Below are 13,104 nucleotides of genomic sequence, written 5' to 3'. Positions count from 1 at the left end.
ATTTGCAAAACAATTCGCTTCGCAAACCGTGGCAGCTGTTGGAGAAACGTGTTTTAAAGTGAATGCGTTGGCCGGGAATCGAACCCGGGTCAACTGCTTGGAAGGCAGCTATGCTCACCACTATACCACCAACGCCACAGCGGGCGGAAGCTGGACCTAGGCCGTTTGCACGAACGTCATTGCTTGAAGTCCTATTATGATCCGCGTTAAGCCGTGGCTGCCCCTCCAGGCTGTTTGGGTTCTCCGTAATGTCGAAGTGCCATGTCACTGTCCACCATGACCCGAACGGCAGACTGTCTGTTTGGCCAGCGGCTGGTTTCTGTAGTGTAGTGGTTATCACGTTTGCCTAACACGCGAAAGGTCCCCGGATCGATGCCGGGCGGAAACGCAAGGCTTACTAAAGCCAGGATTAGCGTCTCTTCTCTTTGCTACCTGTTTAATCCTCGTCTTGACTTGTGTGGCTTTTATTTTCCAAATAAAAGCAATGCGGCTGCCCCTCCAGTCTGTTTGGGTTCTCCGGAATGTCGAAGTGCCATGTGACTGTCCACCATGAGCCGAACGGGAGACTGTCTGTTTGCTCAGCGGCTGGTTTCTGTAGTGTAGTGGTTATCACGTTCGCCTCACACGCGAAAGGTCCCCGGATCGATGCCGGGCAGAAACACAAGGCGCGTCTCTTCTCTTTGCTAGCCGTTTAATCCTCGTCTTGACCTCTGTGGCTTTTATTTTCAAGGTCTTAGGATTTGGCCAATTTTAGCTGATATCAAAAGAAAAAAAACAGGACTAAGTGCAGCCTAAAGGAATTCGTTCAAAGTGTCGTCCATGCTTTCGTAGTGGTGGTTCTCCCACAGCCCCACTGGCCCTGCGCAGTCGTCCTCGTTAGTATAGTGGACAGTATCTCCGCCTGTCACGCGGAAGACCGGGGTTCGATTCCCCGACGGGGAGAAAGGTGATTTTCTTGCGCTATGTAGATTTGCAAAACAATTCGCTTCGCAAACCGTGGCAGCTGTTGGAGAAACGTGTTTTAAAGTGAATGCGTTGGCCGGGAATCGAACCCGGGTCAACTGCTTGGAAGGCAGCTATGCTCACCACTATACCACCAACGCCACAGCGGGCGGAAGCTGGACCTAGGCCGTTTGCACGAACGTCATTGCTTGAAGTCCTATTATGATCCGCGTCAAGCCGTGGCTGCCCCTCCAGGCTGTTTGGGTTCTCCGTAATGTCGAAGTGCCATGTCACTGTCCACCATGACCCGAACGGCAGACTGTCTGTTTGGCCAGCGGCTGGTTTCTGTAGTGTAGTGGTTATCACGTTTGCCTAACACGCGAAAGGTCCCCGGATCGATGCCGGGCGGAAACGCAAGGCTTACTAAAGCCAGGATTAGCGTCTCTTCTCTTTGCTACCTGTTTAATCCTCGTCTTGACTTGTGTGGCTTTTATTTTCCAAATAAAAGCAATGCGGCTGCCCCTCCAGTCTGTTTGGGTTCTCCGGAATGTCGAAGTGCCATGTGACTGTCCACCATGAGCCGAACGGGAGACTGTCTGTTTGCTCAGCGGCTGGTTTCTGTAGTGTAGTGGTTATCACGTTCGCCTCACACGCGAAAGGTCCCCGGATCGATGCCGGGCAGAAACACAAGGCGCGTCTCTTCTCTTTGCTAGCCGTTTAATCCTCGTCTTGACCTCTGTGGCTTTTATTTTCAAGGTCTTAGGATTTGGCCAATTTTAGCTGATATCAAAAGAAAAGAAACAGGACTAAGTGCAGCCTAAAGGAATTCGTTCAAAGTGTCGTCCATGCTTTCGTAGTGGTGGTTCTCCCACAGCCCCACTGGCCCTGCGCAGTCGTCCTCGTTAGTATAGTGGACAGTATCTCCGCCTGTCACGCGGAAGACCGGGGTTCGATTCCCCGACGGGGAGAAAGGTGATTTTCTTGCGCTATGTAGATTTGCAAAACAATTCGCTTCGCAAAGCGTGGCAGCTGTTGGAGAAACGTGTTTTAAAGTGAATGCGTTGGCCGGGAATCGAACCCGGGTCAACTGCTTGGAAGGCAGCTATGCTCACCACTATACCACCAACGCCACAGCGGGCAGAAGCTGGACCTAGGCCGTTTGCACGAACGTCATTGCTTGAAGTCCTATTATGATCCGCGTCAAGCCGTGGCTGCCCCTCCAGGCTGTTTGGGTTCTCCGTAATGTCGAAGTGCCATGTCACTGTCCACCATGACCCGAACGGCAGACTGTCTGTTTGGCCAGCGGCTGGTTTCTGTAGTGTAGTGGTTATCACGTTTGCCTAACACGCGAAAGGTCCCCGGATCGATGCCGGGCGGAAACGCAAGGCTTACTAAAGCCAGGATTAGCGTCTCTTCTCTTTGCTACCTGTTTAATCCTCGTCTTGACTTGTGTGGCTTTTATTTTCCAAATAAAAGCAATGCGGCTGCCCCTCCAGTCTGTTTGGGTTCTCCGGAATGTCGAAGTGCCATGTGACTGTCCACCATGAGCCGAACGGGAGACTGTCTGTTTGCTCAGCGGCTGGTTTCTGTAGTGTAGTGGTTATCACGTTCGCCTCACACGCGAAAGGTCCCCGGATCGATGCCGGGCAGAAACACAAGGCGCGTCTCTTCTCTTTGCTAGCCGTTTAATCCTCGTCTTGACCTCTGTGGCTTTTATTTTCAAGGTCTTAGGATTTGGCCAATTTTAGCTGATATCAAAAGAAAAAAAACAGGACTAAGTGCAGCCTAAAGGAATTCGTTCAAAGTGTCGTCCATGCTTTCGTAGTGGTGGTTCTCCCACAGCCCCACTGGCCCTGCGCAGTCGTCCTCGTTAGTATAGTGGACAGTATCTCCGCCTGTCACGCGGAAGACCGGGGTTCGATTCCCCGACGGGAAGAAAGGTGATTTTCTTGCGCTATGTAGATTTGCAAAACAATTCGCTTCGCAAAGCGTGGCAGCTGTTGGAGAAACGTGTTTTAAAGTGAATGCGTTGGCCGGGAATCGAACCCGGGTCAACTGCTTGGAAGGCAGCTATGCTCACCACTATACCACCAACGCCACAGCGGGCGGAAGCTGGACCTAGGCCGTTTGCACGAACGTCATTGCTTGAAGTCCTATTATGATCCGCGTTAAGCCGTGGCTGCCCCTCCAGGCTGTTTGGGTTCTCCGTAATGTCGAAGTGCCATGTCACTGTCCACCATGACCCGAACGGCAGACTGTCTGTTTGGCCAGCGGCTGGTTTCTGTAGTGTAGTGGTTATCACGTTTGCCTAACACGCGAAAGGTCCCCGGATCGATGCCGGGCGGAAACGCAAGGCTTACTAAAGCCAGGATTAGCGTCTCTTCTCTTTGCTACCTGTTTAATCCTCGTCTTGACTTGTGTGGCTTTTATTTTCCAAATAAAAGCAATGCGGCTGCCCCTCCAGTCTGTTTGGGTTCTCCGGAATGTCGAAGTGCCATGTGACTGTCCACCATGAGCCGAACGGGAGACTGTCTGTTTGTTCAGCGGCTGGTTTCTGTAGTGTAGTGGTTATCACGTTCGCCTCACACGCGAAAGGTCCCCGGATCGATGCCGGGCAGAAACACAAGGCGCGTCTCTTCTCTTTGCTAGCCGTTTAATCCTCGTCTTGACCTCTGTGGCTTTTATTTTCAAGGTCTTAGGATTTGGCCAATTTTAGCTGATATCAAAAGAAAAGAAACAGGACTAAGTGCAGCCTAAAGGAATTCGTTCAAAGTGTCGTCCATGCTTTCGTAGTGGTGGTTCTCCCACAGCCCCACTGGCCCTGCGCAGTCGTCCTCGTTAGTATAGTGGACAGTATCTCCGCCTGTCACGCGGAAGACCGGGGTTCGATTCCCCGACGGGGAGAAAGGTGATTTTCTTGCGCTATGTAGATTTGCAAAACAATTCGCTTCGCAAAGCGTGGCAGCTGTTGGAGAAACGTGTTTTAAAGTGAATGCGTTGGCCGGGAATCGAACCCGGGTCAACTGCTTGGAAGGCAGCTATGCTCACCACTATACCACCAACGCCACAGCGGGCGGAAGCTGGACCTAGGCCGTTTGCACGAACGTCATTGCTTGAAGTCCTATTATGATCCGCGTCAAGCCGTGGCTGCCCCTCCAGGCTGTTTGGGTTCTCCGTAATGTCGAAGTGCCATGTCACTGTCCACCATGACCCGAACGGCAGACTGTCTGTTTGGCCAGCGGCTGGTTTCTGTAGTGTAGTGGTTATCACGTTTGCCTAACACGCGAAAGGTCCCCGGATCGATGCCGGGCGGAAACGCAAGGCTTACTAAAGCCAGGATTAGCGTCTCTTCTCTTTGCTACCTGTTTAATCCTCGTCTTGACTTGTGTGGCTTTTATTTTCCAAATAAAAGCAATGCGGCTGCCCCTCCAGTCTGTTTGGGTTCTCCGGAATGTCGAAGTGCCATGTGACTGTCCACCATGAGCCGAACGGGAGACTGTCTGTTTGTTCAGCGGCTGGTTTCTGTAGTGTAGTGGTTATCACGTTCGCCTCACACGCGAAAGGTCCCCGGATCGATGCCGGGCAGAAACACAAGGCGCGTCTCTTCTCTTTGCTAGCCGTTTAATCCTCGTCTTGACCTCTGTGGCTTTTATTTTCAAGGTCTTAGGATTTGGCCAATTTTAGCTGATATCAAAAGAAAAAAAACAGGACTAAGTGCAGCCTAAAGGAATTCGTTCAAAGTGTCGTCCATGCTTTCGTAGTGGTGGTTCTCCCACAGCCCCACTGGCCCTGCGCAGTCGTCCTCGTTAGTATAGTGGACAGTATCTCCGCCTGTCACGCAGAAGACCGGGGTTCGATTCCCCGACGGGGAGAAAGGTGATTTTCTTGCGCTATGTAGATTTGCAAAACAATTCGCTTCGCAAACCGTGGCAGCTGTTGGAGAAACGTGTTTTAAAGTGAATGCGTTGGCCGGGAATCGAACCCGGGTAAACTGCTTGGAAGGCAGCTATGCTCACCACTATACCACCAACGCCACAGCGGGCGGAAGCTGGACCTAGGCTGTTTGCACGAACGTCATTGCTTGAAGTCCTATTATGATCCGCGTTAAGCCGTGGCTGCCCCTCCAGGCTGTTTGGGTTCTCCGTAATGTCGAAGTGCCATGTCACTGTCCACCATGACCCGAACGGCAGACTGTCTGTTTGGCCAGCGGCTGGTTTCTGTAGTGTAGTGGTTATCACGTTTGCCTAACACGCGAAAGGTCCCCGGATCGATGCCGGGCGGAAACGCAAGGCTTACTAAAGCCAGGATTAGCGTCTCTTCTCTTTGCTACCTGTTTAATCCTCGTCTTGACTTGTGTGGCTTTTATTTTCCAAATAAAAGCAATGCGGCTGCCCCTCCAGTCTGTTTGGGTTCTCCGGAATGTCGAAGTGCCATGTGACTGTCCACCATGAGCCGAACGGGAGACTGTCTGTTTGCTCAGCGGCTGGTTTCTGTAGTGTAGTGGTTATCACGTTCGCCTCACACGCGAAAGGTCCCCGGATCGATGCCGGGCAGAAACACAAGGCGCGTCTCTTCTCTTTGCTAGCCGTTTAATCCTCGTCTTGACCTCTGTGGCTTTTATTTTCAAGGTCTTAGGATTTGGCCAATTTTAGCTGATATCAAAAGAAAAAAAACAGGACTAAGTGCAGCCTAAAGGAATTCGTTCAAAGTGTCGTCCATGCTTTCGTAGTGGTGGTTCTCCCACAGCCCCACTGGCCCTGCGCAGTCGTCCTCGTTAGTATAGTGGACAGTATCTCCGCCTGTCACGCGGAAGACCGGGGTTCGATTCCCCGACGGGGAGAAAGGTGATTTTCTTGCGCTATGTAGATTTGCAAAACAATTCGCTTCGCAAACCGTGGCAGCTGTTGGAGAAACGTGTTTTAAAGTGAATGCGTTGGCCGGGAATCGAACCCGGGTCAACTGCTTGGAAGGCAGCTATGCTCACCACTATACCACCAACGCCACAGCGGGCGGAAGCTGGACCTAGGCCGTTTGCACGAACGTCATTGCTTGAAGTCCTATTATGATCCGCGTCAAGCCGTGGCTGCCCCTCCAGGCTGTTTGGGTTCTCCGTAATGTCGAAGTGCCATGTCACTGTCCACCATGACCCGAACGGCAGACTGTCTGTTTGGCCAGCGGCTGGTTTCTGTAGTGTAGTGGTTATCACGTTTGCCTAACACGCGAAAGGTCCCCGGATCGATTCCGGGCGGAAACGCAAGGCTTACTAAAGCCAGGATTAGCGTCTCTTCTCTTTGCTACCTGTTTAATCCTCGTCTTGACTTGTGTGGCTTTTATTTTCCAAATAAAAGCAATGCGGCTGCCCCTCCAGTCTGTTTGGGTTCTCCGGAATGTCGAAGTGCCATGTGACTGTCCACCATGAGCCGAACGGGAGACTGTCTGTTTGCTCAGCGGCTGGTTTCTGTAGTGTAGTGGTTATCACGTTCGCCTCACACGCGAAAGGTCCCCGGATCGATGCCGGGCAGAAACACAAGGCGCGTCTCTTCTCTTTGCTAGCCGTTTAATCCTCGTCTTGACCTCTGTGGCTTTTATTTTCAAGGTCTTAGGATTTGGCCAATTTTAGCTGATATCAAAAGAAAAAAAACAGGACTAAGTGCAGCCTAAAGGAATTCGTTCAAAGTGTCGTCCATGCTTTCGTAGTGGTGGTTCTCCCACAGCCCCACTGGCCCTGCGCAGTCGTCCTCGTTAGTATAGTGGACAGTATCTCCGCCTGTCACGCGGAAGACCGGGGTTCGATTCCCCGACGGGGAGAAAGGTGATTTTCTTGCGCTATGTAGATTTGCAAAACAATTCGCTTCGCAAACCGTGGCAGCTGTTGGAGAAACGTGTTTTAAAGTGAATGCGTTGGCCGCGAATCGAACCCGGGTCAACTGCTTGGAAGGCAGCTATGCTCACCACTATACCACCAACGCCACAGCGGGCGGAAGCTGGACCTAGGCCGTTTGCACGAACGTCATTGCTTGAAGTCCTATTATGATCCGCGTCAAGCCGTGGCTGCCCCTCCAGGCTGTTTGGGTTCTCCGTAATGTCGAAGTGCCATGTCACTGTCCACCATGACCCGAACGGCAGACTGTCTGTTTGGCCAGCGGCTGGTTTCTGTAGTGTAGTGGTTATCACGTTTGCCTAACACGCGAAAGGTCCCCGGATCGATTCCGGGCGGAAACGCAAGGCTTACTAAAGCCAGGATTAGCGTCTCTTCTCTTTGCTACCTGTTTAATCCTCGTCTTGACTTGTGTGGCTTTTATTTTCCAAATAAAAGCAATGCGGCTGCCCCTCCAGTCTGTTTGGGTTCTCCGGAATGTCGAAGTGCCATGTGACTGTCCACCATGAGCCGAACGGGAGACTGTCTGTTTGCTCAGCGGCTGGTTTCTGTAGTGTAGTGGTTATCACGTTCGCCTCACACGCGAAAGGTCCCCGGATCGATGCCGGGCAGAAACACAAGGCGCGTCTCTTCTCTTTGCTAGCCGTTTAATCCTCGTCTTGACCTCTGTGGCTTTTATTTTCAAGGTCTTAGGATTTGGCCAATTTTAGCTGATATCAAAAGAAAAGAAACAGGACTAAGTGCAGCCTAAAGGAATTCGTTCAAAGTGTCGTCCATGCTTTCGTAGTGGTGGTTCTCCCACAGCCCCACTGGCCCTGCGCAGTCGTCCTCGTTAGTATAGTGGACAGTATCTCCGCCTGTCACGCGGAAGACCGGGGTTCGATTCCCCGACGGGGAGAAAGGTGATTTTCTTGCGCTATGTAGATTTGCAAAACAATTCGCTTCGCAAACCGTGGCAGCTGTTGGAGAAACGTGTTTTAAAGTGAATGCGTTGGCCGGGAATCGAACCCGGGTCAACTGCTTGGAAGGCAGCTATGCTCACCACTATACCACCAACGCCACAGCGGGCGGAAGCTGGACCTAGGCTGTTTGCACGAACGTCATTGCTTGAAGTCCTATTATGATCCGCGTTAAGCCGTGGCTGCCCCTCCAGGCTGTTTGGGTTCTCCGTAATGTCGAAGTGCCATGTCACTGTCCACCATGACCCGAACGGCAGACTGTCTGTTTGGCCAGCGGCTGGTTTCTGTAGTGTAGTGGTTATCACGTTTGCCTAACACGCGAAAGGTCCCCGGATCGATGCCGGGCGGAAACGCAAGGCTTACTAAAGCCAGGATTAGCGTCTCTTCTCTTTGCTACCTGTTTAATCCTCGTCTTGACTTGTGTGGCTTTTATTTTCCAAATAAAAGCAATGCGGCTGCCCCTCCAGTCTGTTTGGGTTCTCCGGAATGTCGAAGTGCCATGTGACTGTCCACCATGAGCCGAACGGGAGACTGTCTGTTTGCTCAGCGGCTGGTTTCTGTAGTGTAGTGGTTATCACGTTCGCCTCACACGCGAAAGGTCCCCGGATCGATGCCGGGCAGAAACACAAGGCGCGTCTCTTCTCTTTGCTAGCCGTTTAATCCTCGTCTTGACCTCTGTGGCTTTTATTTTCAAGGTCTTAGGATTTGGCCAATTTTAGCTGATATCAAAAGAAAAAAAACAGGACTAAGTGCAGCCTAAAGGAATTCGTTCAAAGTGTCGTCCATGCTTTCGTAGTGGTGGTTCTCCCACAGCCCCACTGGCCCTGCGCAGTCGTCCTCGTTAGTATAGTGGACAGTATCTCCGCCTGTCACGCGGAAGACCGGGGTTCGATTCCCCGACGGGGAGAAAGGTGATTTTCTTGCGCTATGTAGATTTGCAAAACAATTCGCTTCGCAAACCGTGGCAGCTGTTGGAGAAACGTGTTTTAAAGTGAATGCGTTGGCCGGGAATCGAACCCGGGTCAACTGCTTGGAAGGCAGCTATGCTCACCACTATACCACCAACGCCACAGCGGGCGGAAGCTGGACCTAGGCCGTTTGCACGAACGTCATTGCTTGAAGTCCTATTATGATCCGCGTCAAGCCGTGGCTGCCCCTCCAGGCTGTTTGGGTTCTCCGTAATGTCGAAGTGCCATGTCACTGTCCACCATGACCCGAACGGCAGACTGTCTGTTTGGCCAGCGGCTGGTTTCTGTAGTGTAGTGGTTATCACGTTTGCCTAACACGCGAAAGGTCCCCGGATCGATTCCGGGCGGAAACGCAAGGCTTACTAAAGCCAGGATTAGCGTCTCTTCTCTTTGCTACCTGTTTAATCCTCGTCTTGACTTGTGTGGCTTTTATTTTCCAAATAAAAGCAATGCGGCTGCCCCTCCAGTCTGTTTGGGTTCTCCGGAATGTCGAAGTGCCATGTGACTGTCCACCATGAGCCGAACGGGAGACTGTCTGTTTGCTCAGCGGCTGGTTTCTGTAGTGTAGTGGTTATCACGTTCGCCTCACACGCGAAAGGTCCCCGGATCGATGCCGGGCAGAAACACAAGGCGCGTCTCTTCTCTTTGCTAGCCGTTTAATCCTCGTCTTGACCTCTGTGGCTTTTATTTTCAAGGTCTTAGGATTTGGCCAATTTTAGCTGATATCAAAAGAAAAAAAACAGGACTAAGTGCAGCCTAAAGGAATTCGTTCAAAGTGTCGTCCATGCTTTCGTAGTGGTGGTTCTCCCACAGCCCCACTGGCCCTGCGCAGTCGTCCTCGTTAGTATAGTGGACAGTATCTCCGCCTGTCACGCGGAAGACCGGGGTTCGATTCCCCGACGGGGAGAAAGGTGATTTTCTTGCGCTATGTAGATTTGCAAAACAATTCGCTTCGCAAACCGTGGCAGCTGTTGGAGAAACGTGTTTTAAAGTGAATGCGTTGGCCGGGAATCGAACCCGGGTCAACTGCTTGGAAGGCAGCTATGCTCACCACTATACCACCAACGCCACAGCGGGCGGAAGCTGGACCTAGGCCGTTTGCACGAACGTCATTGCTTGAAGTCCTATTATGATCCGCGTCAAGCCGTGGCTGCCCCTCCAGGCTGTTTGGGTTCTCCGTAATGTCGAAGTGCCATGTCACTGTCCACCATGACCCGAACGGCAGACTGTCTGTTTGGCCAGCGGCTGGTTTCTGTAGTGTAGTGGTTATCACGTTTGCCTAACACGCGAAAGGTCCCCGGATCGATTCCGGGCGGAAACGCAAGGCTTACTAAAGCCAGGATTAGCGTCTCTTCTCTTTGCTACCTGTTTAATCCTCGTCTTGACTTGTGTGGCTTTTATTTTCCAAATAAAAGCAATGCGGCTGCCCCTCCAGTCTGTTTGGGTTCTCCGGAATGTCGAAGTGCCATGTGACTGTCCACCATGAGCCGAACGGGAGACTGTCTGTTTGCTCAGCGGCTGGTTTCTGTAGTGTAGTGGTTATCACGTTCGCCTCACACGCGAAAGGTCCCCGGATCGATGCCGGGCAGAAACACAAGGCGCGTCTCTTCTCTTTGCTAGCCGTTTAATCCTCGTCTTGACCTCTGTGGCTTTTATTTTCAAGGTCTTAGGATTTGGCCAATTTTAGCTGATATCAAAAGAAAAGAAACAGGACTAAGTGCAGCCTAAAGGAATTCGTTCAAAGTGTCGTCCATGCTTTCGTAGTGGTGGTTCTCCCACAGCCCCACTGGCCCTGCGCAGTCGTCCTCGTTAGTGTAGTGGACAGTATCTCCGCCTGTCACGCGGAAGACCGGGGTTCGATTCCCCGACGGGGAGAAAGGTGATTTTCTTGCGCTATGTAGATTTGCAAAACAATTCGCTTCGCAAAGCGTGGCAGCTGTTGGAGAAACGTGTTTTAAAGTGAATGCGTTGGCCGGGAATCGAACCCGGGTCAACTGCTTGGAAGGCAGCTATGCTCACCACTATACCACCAACGCCACAGCGGGCGGAAGCTGGACCTAGGCCGTTTGCACGAACGTCATTGCTTGAAGTCCTATTATGATCCGCGTCAAGCCGTGGCTGCCCCTCCAGGCTGTTTGGGTTCTCCGTAATGTCGAAGTGCCATGTCACTGTCCACCATGACCCGAACGGCAGACTGTATGTTTGGCCAGCGGCTGGTTTCTGTAGTGTAGTGGTTATCACGTTTGCCTAACACGCGAAAGGTCCCCGGATCGATGCCGGGCGGAAACGCAAGGCTTACTAAAGCCAGGATTAGCGTCTCTTCTCTTTGCTACCTGTTTAATCCTCGTCTTGACTTGTGTGGCTTTTATTTTCCAAATAAAAGCAATGCGGCTGCCCCTCCAGTCTGTTTGGGTTCTCCGGAATGTCGAAGTGCCATGTGACTGTCCACCATGAGCCGAACGGGAGACTGTCTGTTTGCTCAGCGGCTGGTTTCTGTAGTGTAGTGGTTATCACGTTCGCCTCACACGCGAAAGGTCCCCGGATCGATGCCGGGCAGAAACACAAGGCGCGTCTCTTCTCTTTGCTAGCCGTTTAATCCTCGTCTTGACCTCTGTGGCTTTTATTTTCAAGGTCTTAGGATTTGGCCAATTTTAGCTGATATCAAAAGAAAAAAAACAGGACTAAGTGCAGCCTAAAGGAATTCGTTCAAAGTGTCGTCCATGCTTTCGTAGTGGTGGTTCTCCCACAGCCCCACTGGCCCTGCGCAGTCGTCCTCGTTAGTATAGTGGACAGTATCTCCGCCTGTCACGCGGAAGACCGGGGTTCGATTCCCCGACGGGAAGAAAGGTGATTTTCTTGCGCTATGTAGATTTGCAAAACAATTCGCTTCGCAAAGCGTGGCAGCTGTTGGAGAAACGTGTTTTAAAGTGAATGCGTTGGCCGGGAATCGAACCCGGGTCAACTGCTTGGAAGGCAGCTATGCTCACCACTATACCACCAACGCCACAGCGGGCGGAAGCTGGACCTAGGCCGTTTGCACGAACGTCATTGCTTGAAGTCCTATTATGATCCGCGTTAAGCCGTGGCTGCCCCTCCAGGCTGTTTGGGTTCTCCGTAATGTCGAAGTGCCATGTCACTGTCCACCATGACCCGAACGGCAGACTGTCTGTTTGGCCAGCGGCTGGTTTCTGTAGTGTAGTGGTTATCACGTTTGCCTAACACGCGAAAGGTCCCCGGATCGATGCCGGGCGGAAACGCAAGGCTTACTAAAGCCAGGATTAGCGTCTCTTCTCTTTGCTACCTGTTTAATCCTCGTCTTGACTTGTGTGGCTTTTATTTTCCAAATAAAAGCAATGCGGCTGCCCCTCCAGTCTGTTTGGGTTCTCCGGAATGTCGAAGTGCCATGTGACTGTCCACCATGAGCCGAACGGGAGACTGTCTGTTTGTTCAGCGGCTGGTTTCTGTAGTGTAGTGGTTATCACGTTCGCCTCACACGCGAAAGGTCCCCGGATCGATGCCGGGCAGAAACACAAGGCGCGTCTCTTCTCTTTGCTAGCCGTTTAATCCTCGTCTTGACCTCTGTGGCTTTTATTTTCAAGGTCTTAGGATTTGGCCAATTTTAGCTGATATCAAAAGAAAAAAAACAGGACTAAGTGCAGCCTAAAGGAATTCGTTCAAAGTGTCGTCCATGCTTTCGTAGTGGTGGTTCTCCCACAGCCCCACTGGCCCTGCGCAGTCGTCCTCGTTAGTATAGTGGACAGTATCTCCGCCTGTCACGCAGAAGACCGGGGTTCGATTCCCCGACGGGGAGAAAGGTGATTTTCTTGCGCTATGTAGATTTGCAAAACAATTCGCTTCGCAAACCGTGGCAGCTGTTGGAGAAACGTGTTTTAAAGTGAATGCGTTGGCCGGGAATCGAACCCGGGTCAACTGCTTGGAAGGCAGCTATGCTCACCACTATACCACCAACGCCACAGCGGGCGGAAGCTGGACCTAGGCCGTTTGCACGAACGTCATTGCTTGAAGTCCTATTATGATCCGCGTTAAGCCGTGGCTGCCCCTCCAGGCTGTTTGGGTTCTCCGTAATGTCGAAGTGCCATGTCACTGTCCACCATGACCCGAACGGCAGACTGTCTGTTTGGCCAGCGGCTGGTTTCTGTAGTGTAGTGGTTATCACATTTGCCTAACACGCGAAAGGTCCCCGGATCGATGCCGGGCGGAAACGCAAGGCTTACTAAAGCCAGGATTAGCGTCTCTTCTCTTTGCTACCTGTTTAATCCTCGTCTTGACTTGTGTGGCTTTTATTTTCCAAATAAAAGCAATGCGGCTGCCCCTCCAGTCTGTTTGGGTTCTCCGG

At 51.9% G+C, this 13,104-nt stretch overlaps 34 non-coding genes across 34 annotated transcripts; 21 read left to right on the top strand and 13 right to left on the bottom strand.

Annotated features, from left to right (window-relative positions):
- Positions 1-63: 63 nt before the first annotated feature.
- Positions 64-135, bottom strand: trnag-ucc (transfer RNA glycine (anticodon UCC)). The gene has a single exon. It is a non-coding gene; the product is annotated as a tRNA-Gly (tRNA).
- A 453-nt stretch (positions 136-588) lies between these two features.
- trnav-cac (transfer RNA valine (anticodon CAC)) lies at positions 589-661 on the top strand. The gene has a single exon. It is a non-coding gene; the product is annotated as a tRNA-Val (tRNA).
- A 209-nt stretch (positions 662-870) lies between these two features.
- On the top strand, positions 871-942 carry trnad-guc (transfer RNA aspartic acid (anticodon GUC)). The gene has a single exon. It is a non-coding gene; the product is annotated as a tRNA-Asp (tRNA).
- Positions 943-1,031: 89 nt separating this feature from the next.
- On the bottom strand, positions 1,032-1,103 carry trnag-ucc (transfer RNA glycine (anticodon UCC)). Its single transcript has one exon. It is a non-coding gene; the product is annotated as a tRNA-Gly (tRNA).
- A 453-nt stretch (positions 1,104-1,556) lies between these two features.
- Positions 1,557-1,629, top strand: trnav-cac (transfer RNA valine (anticodon CAC)). The gene has a single exon. It is a non-coding gene; the product is annotated as a tRNA-Val (tRNA).
- Positions 1,630-1,838: 209 nt separating this feature from the next.
- Positions 1,839-1,910, top strand: trnad-guc (transfer RNA aspartic acid (anticodon GUC)). Its single transcript has one exon. It is a non-coding gene; the product is annotated as a tRNA-Asp (tRNA).
- An 89-nt stretch (positions 1,911-1,999) lies between these two features.
- On the bottom strand, positions 2,000-2,071 carry trnag-ucc (transfer RNA glycine (anticodon UCC)). The gene has a single exon. It is a non-coding gene; the product is annotated as a tRNA-Gly (tRNA).
- Positions 2,072-2,524: 453 nt separating this feature from the next.
- Positions 2,525-2,597, top strand: trnav-cac (transfer RNA valine (anticodon CAC)). The gene has a single exon. It is a non-coding gene; the product is annotated as a tRNA-Val (tRNA).
- Positions 2,598-2,967: 370 nt separating this feature from the next.
- Positions 2,968-3,039, bottom strand: trnag-ucc (transfer RNA glycine (anticodon UCC)). Its single transcript has one exon. It is a non-coding gene; the product is annotated as a tRNA-Gly (tRNA).
- A 453-nt stretch (positions 3,040-3,492) lies between these two features.
- On the top strand, positions 3,493-3,565 carry trnav-cac (transfer RNA valine (anticodon CAC)). The gene has a single exon. It is a non-coding gene; the product is annotated as a tRNA-Val (tRNA).
- Positions 3,566-3,774: 209 nt separating this feature from the next.
- On the top strand, positions 3,775-3,846 carry trnad-guc (transfer RNA aspartic acid (anticodon GUC)). The gene has a single exon. It is a non-coding gene; the product is annotated as a tRNA-Asp (tRNA).
- Positions 3,847-3,935: 89 nt separating this feature from the next.
- On the bottom strand, positions 3,936-4,007 carry trnag-ucc (transfer RNA glycine (anticodon UCC)). Its single transcript has one exon. It is a non-coding gene; the product is annotated as a tRNA-Gly (tRNA).
- A 453-nt stretch (positions 4,008-4,460) lies between these two features.
- On the top strand, positions 4,461-4,533 carry trnav-cac (transfer RNA valine (anticodon CAC)). The gene has a single exon. It is a non-coding gene; the product is annotated as a tRNA-Val (tRNA).
- A 370-nt stretch (positions 4,534-4,903) lies between these two features.
- trnag-ucc (transfer RNA glycine (anticodon UCC)) lies at positions 4,904-4,975 on the bottom strand. The gene has a single exon. It is a non-coding gene; the product is annotated as a tRNA-Gly (tRNA).
- A 453-nt stretch (positions 4,976-5,428) lies between these two features.
- trnav-cac (transfer RNA valine (anticodon CAC)) lies at positions 5,429-5,501 on the top strand. Its single transcript has one exon. It is a non-coding gene; the product is annotated as a tRNA-Val (tRNA).
- Positions 5,502-5,710: 209 nt separating this feature from the next.
- On the top strand, positions 5,711-5,782 carry trnad-guc (transfer RNA aspartic acid (anticodon GUC)). The gene has a single exon. It is a non-coding gene; the product is annotated as a tRNA-Asp (tRNA).
- An 89-nt stretch (positions 5,783-5,871) lies between these two features.
- Positions 5,872-5,943, bottom strand: trnag-ucc (transfer RNA glycine (anticodon UCC)). The gene has a single exon. It is a non-coding gene; the product is annotated as a tRNA-Gly (tRNA).
- A 453-nt stretch (positions 5,944-6,396) lies between these two features.
- On the top strand, positions 6,397-6,469 carry trnav-cac (transfer RNA valine (anticodon CAC)). The gene has a single exon. It is a non-coding gene; the product is annotated as a tRNA-Val (tRNA).
- Positions 6,470-6,678: 209 nt separating this feature from the next.
- Positions 6,679-6,750, top strand: trnad-guc (transfer RNA aspartic acid (anticodon GUC)). Its single transcript has one exon. It is a non-coding gene; the product is annotated as a tRNA-Asp (tRNA).
- A 614-nt stretch (positions 6,751-7,364) lies between these two features.
- Positions 7,365-7,437, top strand: trnav-cac (transfer RNA valine (anticodon CAC)). Its single transcript has one exon. It is a non-coding gene; the product is annotated as a tRNA-Val (tRNA).
- Positions 7,438-7,646: 209 nt separating this feature from the next.
- Positions 7,647-7,718, top strand: trnad-guc (transfer RNA aspartic acid (anticodon GUC)). The gene has a single exon. It is a non-coding gene; the product is annotated as a tRNA-Asp (tRNA).
- An 89-nt stretch (positions 7,719-7,807) lies between these two features.
- Positions 7,808-7,879, bottom strand: trnag-ucc (transfer RNA glycine (anticodon UCC)). The gene has a single exon. It is a non-coding gene; the product is annotated as a tRNA-Gly (tRNA).
- A 453-nt stretch (positions 7,880-8,332) lies between these two features.
- On the top strand, positions 8,333-8,405 carry trnav-cac (transfer RNA valine (anticodon CAC)). Its single transcript has one exon. It is a non-coding gene; the product is annotated as a tRNA-Val (tRNA).
- Positions 8,406-8,614: 209 nt separating this feature from the next.
- trnad-guc (transfer RNA aspartic acid (anticodon GUC)) lies at positions 8,615-8,686 on the top strand. The gene has a single exon. It is a non-coding gene; the product is annotated as a tRNA-Asp (tRNA).
- An 89-nt stretch (positions 8,687-8,775) lies between these two features.
- trnag-ucc (transfer RNA glycine (anticodon UCC)) lies at positions 8,776-8,847 on the bottom strand. The gene has a single exon. It is a non-coding gene; the product is annotated as a tRNA-Gly (tRNA).
- Positions 8,848-9,300: 453 nt separating this feature from the next.
- trnav-cac (transfer RNA valine (anticodon CAC)) lies at positions 9,301-9,373 on the top strand. The gene has a single exon. It is a non-coding gene; the product is annotated as a tRNA-Val (tRNA).
- Positions 9,374-9,582: 209 nt separating this feature from the next.
- On the top strand, positions 9,583-9,654 carry trnad-guc (transfer RNA aspartic acid (anticodon GUC)). The gene has a single exon. It is a non-coding gene; the product is annotated as a tRNA-Asp (tRNA).
- Positions 9,655-9,743: 89 nt separating this feature from the next.
- On the bottom strand, positions 9,744-9,815 carry trnag-ucc (transfer RNA glycine (anticodon UCC)). The gene has a single exon. It is a non-coding gene; the product is annotated as a tRNA-Gly (tRNA).
- A 453-nt stretch (positions 9,816-10,268) lies between these two features.
- trnav-cac (transfer RNA valine (anticodon CAC)) lies at positions 10,269-10,341 on the top strand. Its single transcript has one exon. It is a non-coding gene; the product is annotated as a tRNA-Val (tRNA).
- Positions 10,342-10,711: 370 nt separating this feature from the next.
- trnag-ucc (transfer RNA glycine (anticodon UCC)) lies at positions 10,712-10,783 on the bottom strand. Its single transcript has one exon. It is a non-coding gene; the product is annotated as a tRNA-Gly (tRNA).
- A 453-nt stretch (positions 10,784-11,236) lies between these two features.
- On the top strand, positions 11,237-11,309 carry trnav-cac (transfer RNA valine (anticodon CAC)). The gene has a single exon. It is a non-coding gene; the product is annotated as a tRNA-Val (tRNA).
- Positions 11,310-11,679: 370 nt separating this feature from the next.
- On the bottom strand, positions 11,680-11,751 carry trnag-ucc (transfer RNA glycine (anticodon UCC)). Its single transcript has one exon. It is a non-coding gene; the product is annotated as a tRNA-Gly (tRNA).
- Positions 11,752-12,204: 453 nt separating this feature from the next.
- trnav-cac (transfer RNA valine (anticodon CAC)) lies at positions 12,205-12,277 on the top strand. Its single transcript has one exon. It is a non-coding gene; the product is annotated as a tRNA-Val (tRNA).
- Positions 12,278-12,647: 370 nt separating this feature from the next.
- On the bottom strand, positions 12,648-12,719 carry trnag-ucc (transfer RNA glycine (anticodon UCC)). The gene has a single exon. It is a non-coding gene; the product is annotated as a tRNA-Gly (tRNA).
- Between the last annotated feature and the right edge of the window lie 385 nt (positions 12,720-13,104).

Source organism: Hoplias malabaricus, chromosome 15 (genome assembly GCF_029633855.1).
Source record: "Hoplias malabaricus isolate fHopMal1 chromosome 15, fHopMal1.hap1, whole genome shotgun sequence".
Taxonomy (NCBI): Eukaryota; Metazoa; Chordata; class Actinopteri; order Characiformes; family Erythrinidae; genus Hoplias; species Hoplias malabaricus.
This window is presented reverse-complemented; position numbering and strand designations above follow the sequence as displayed.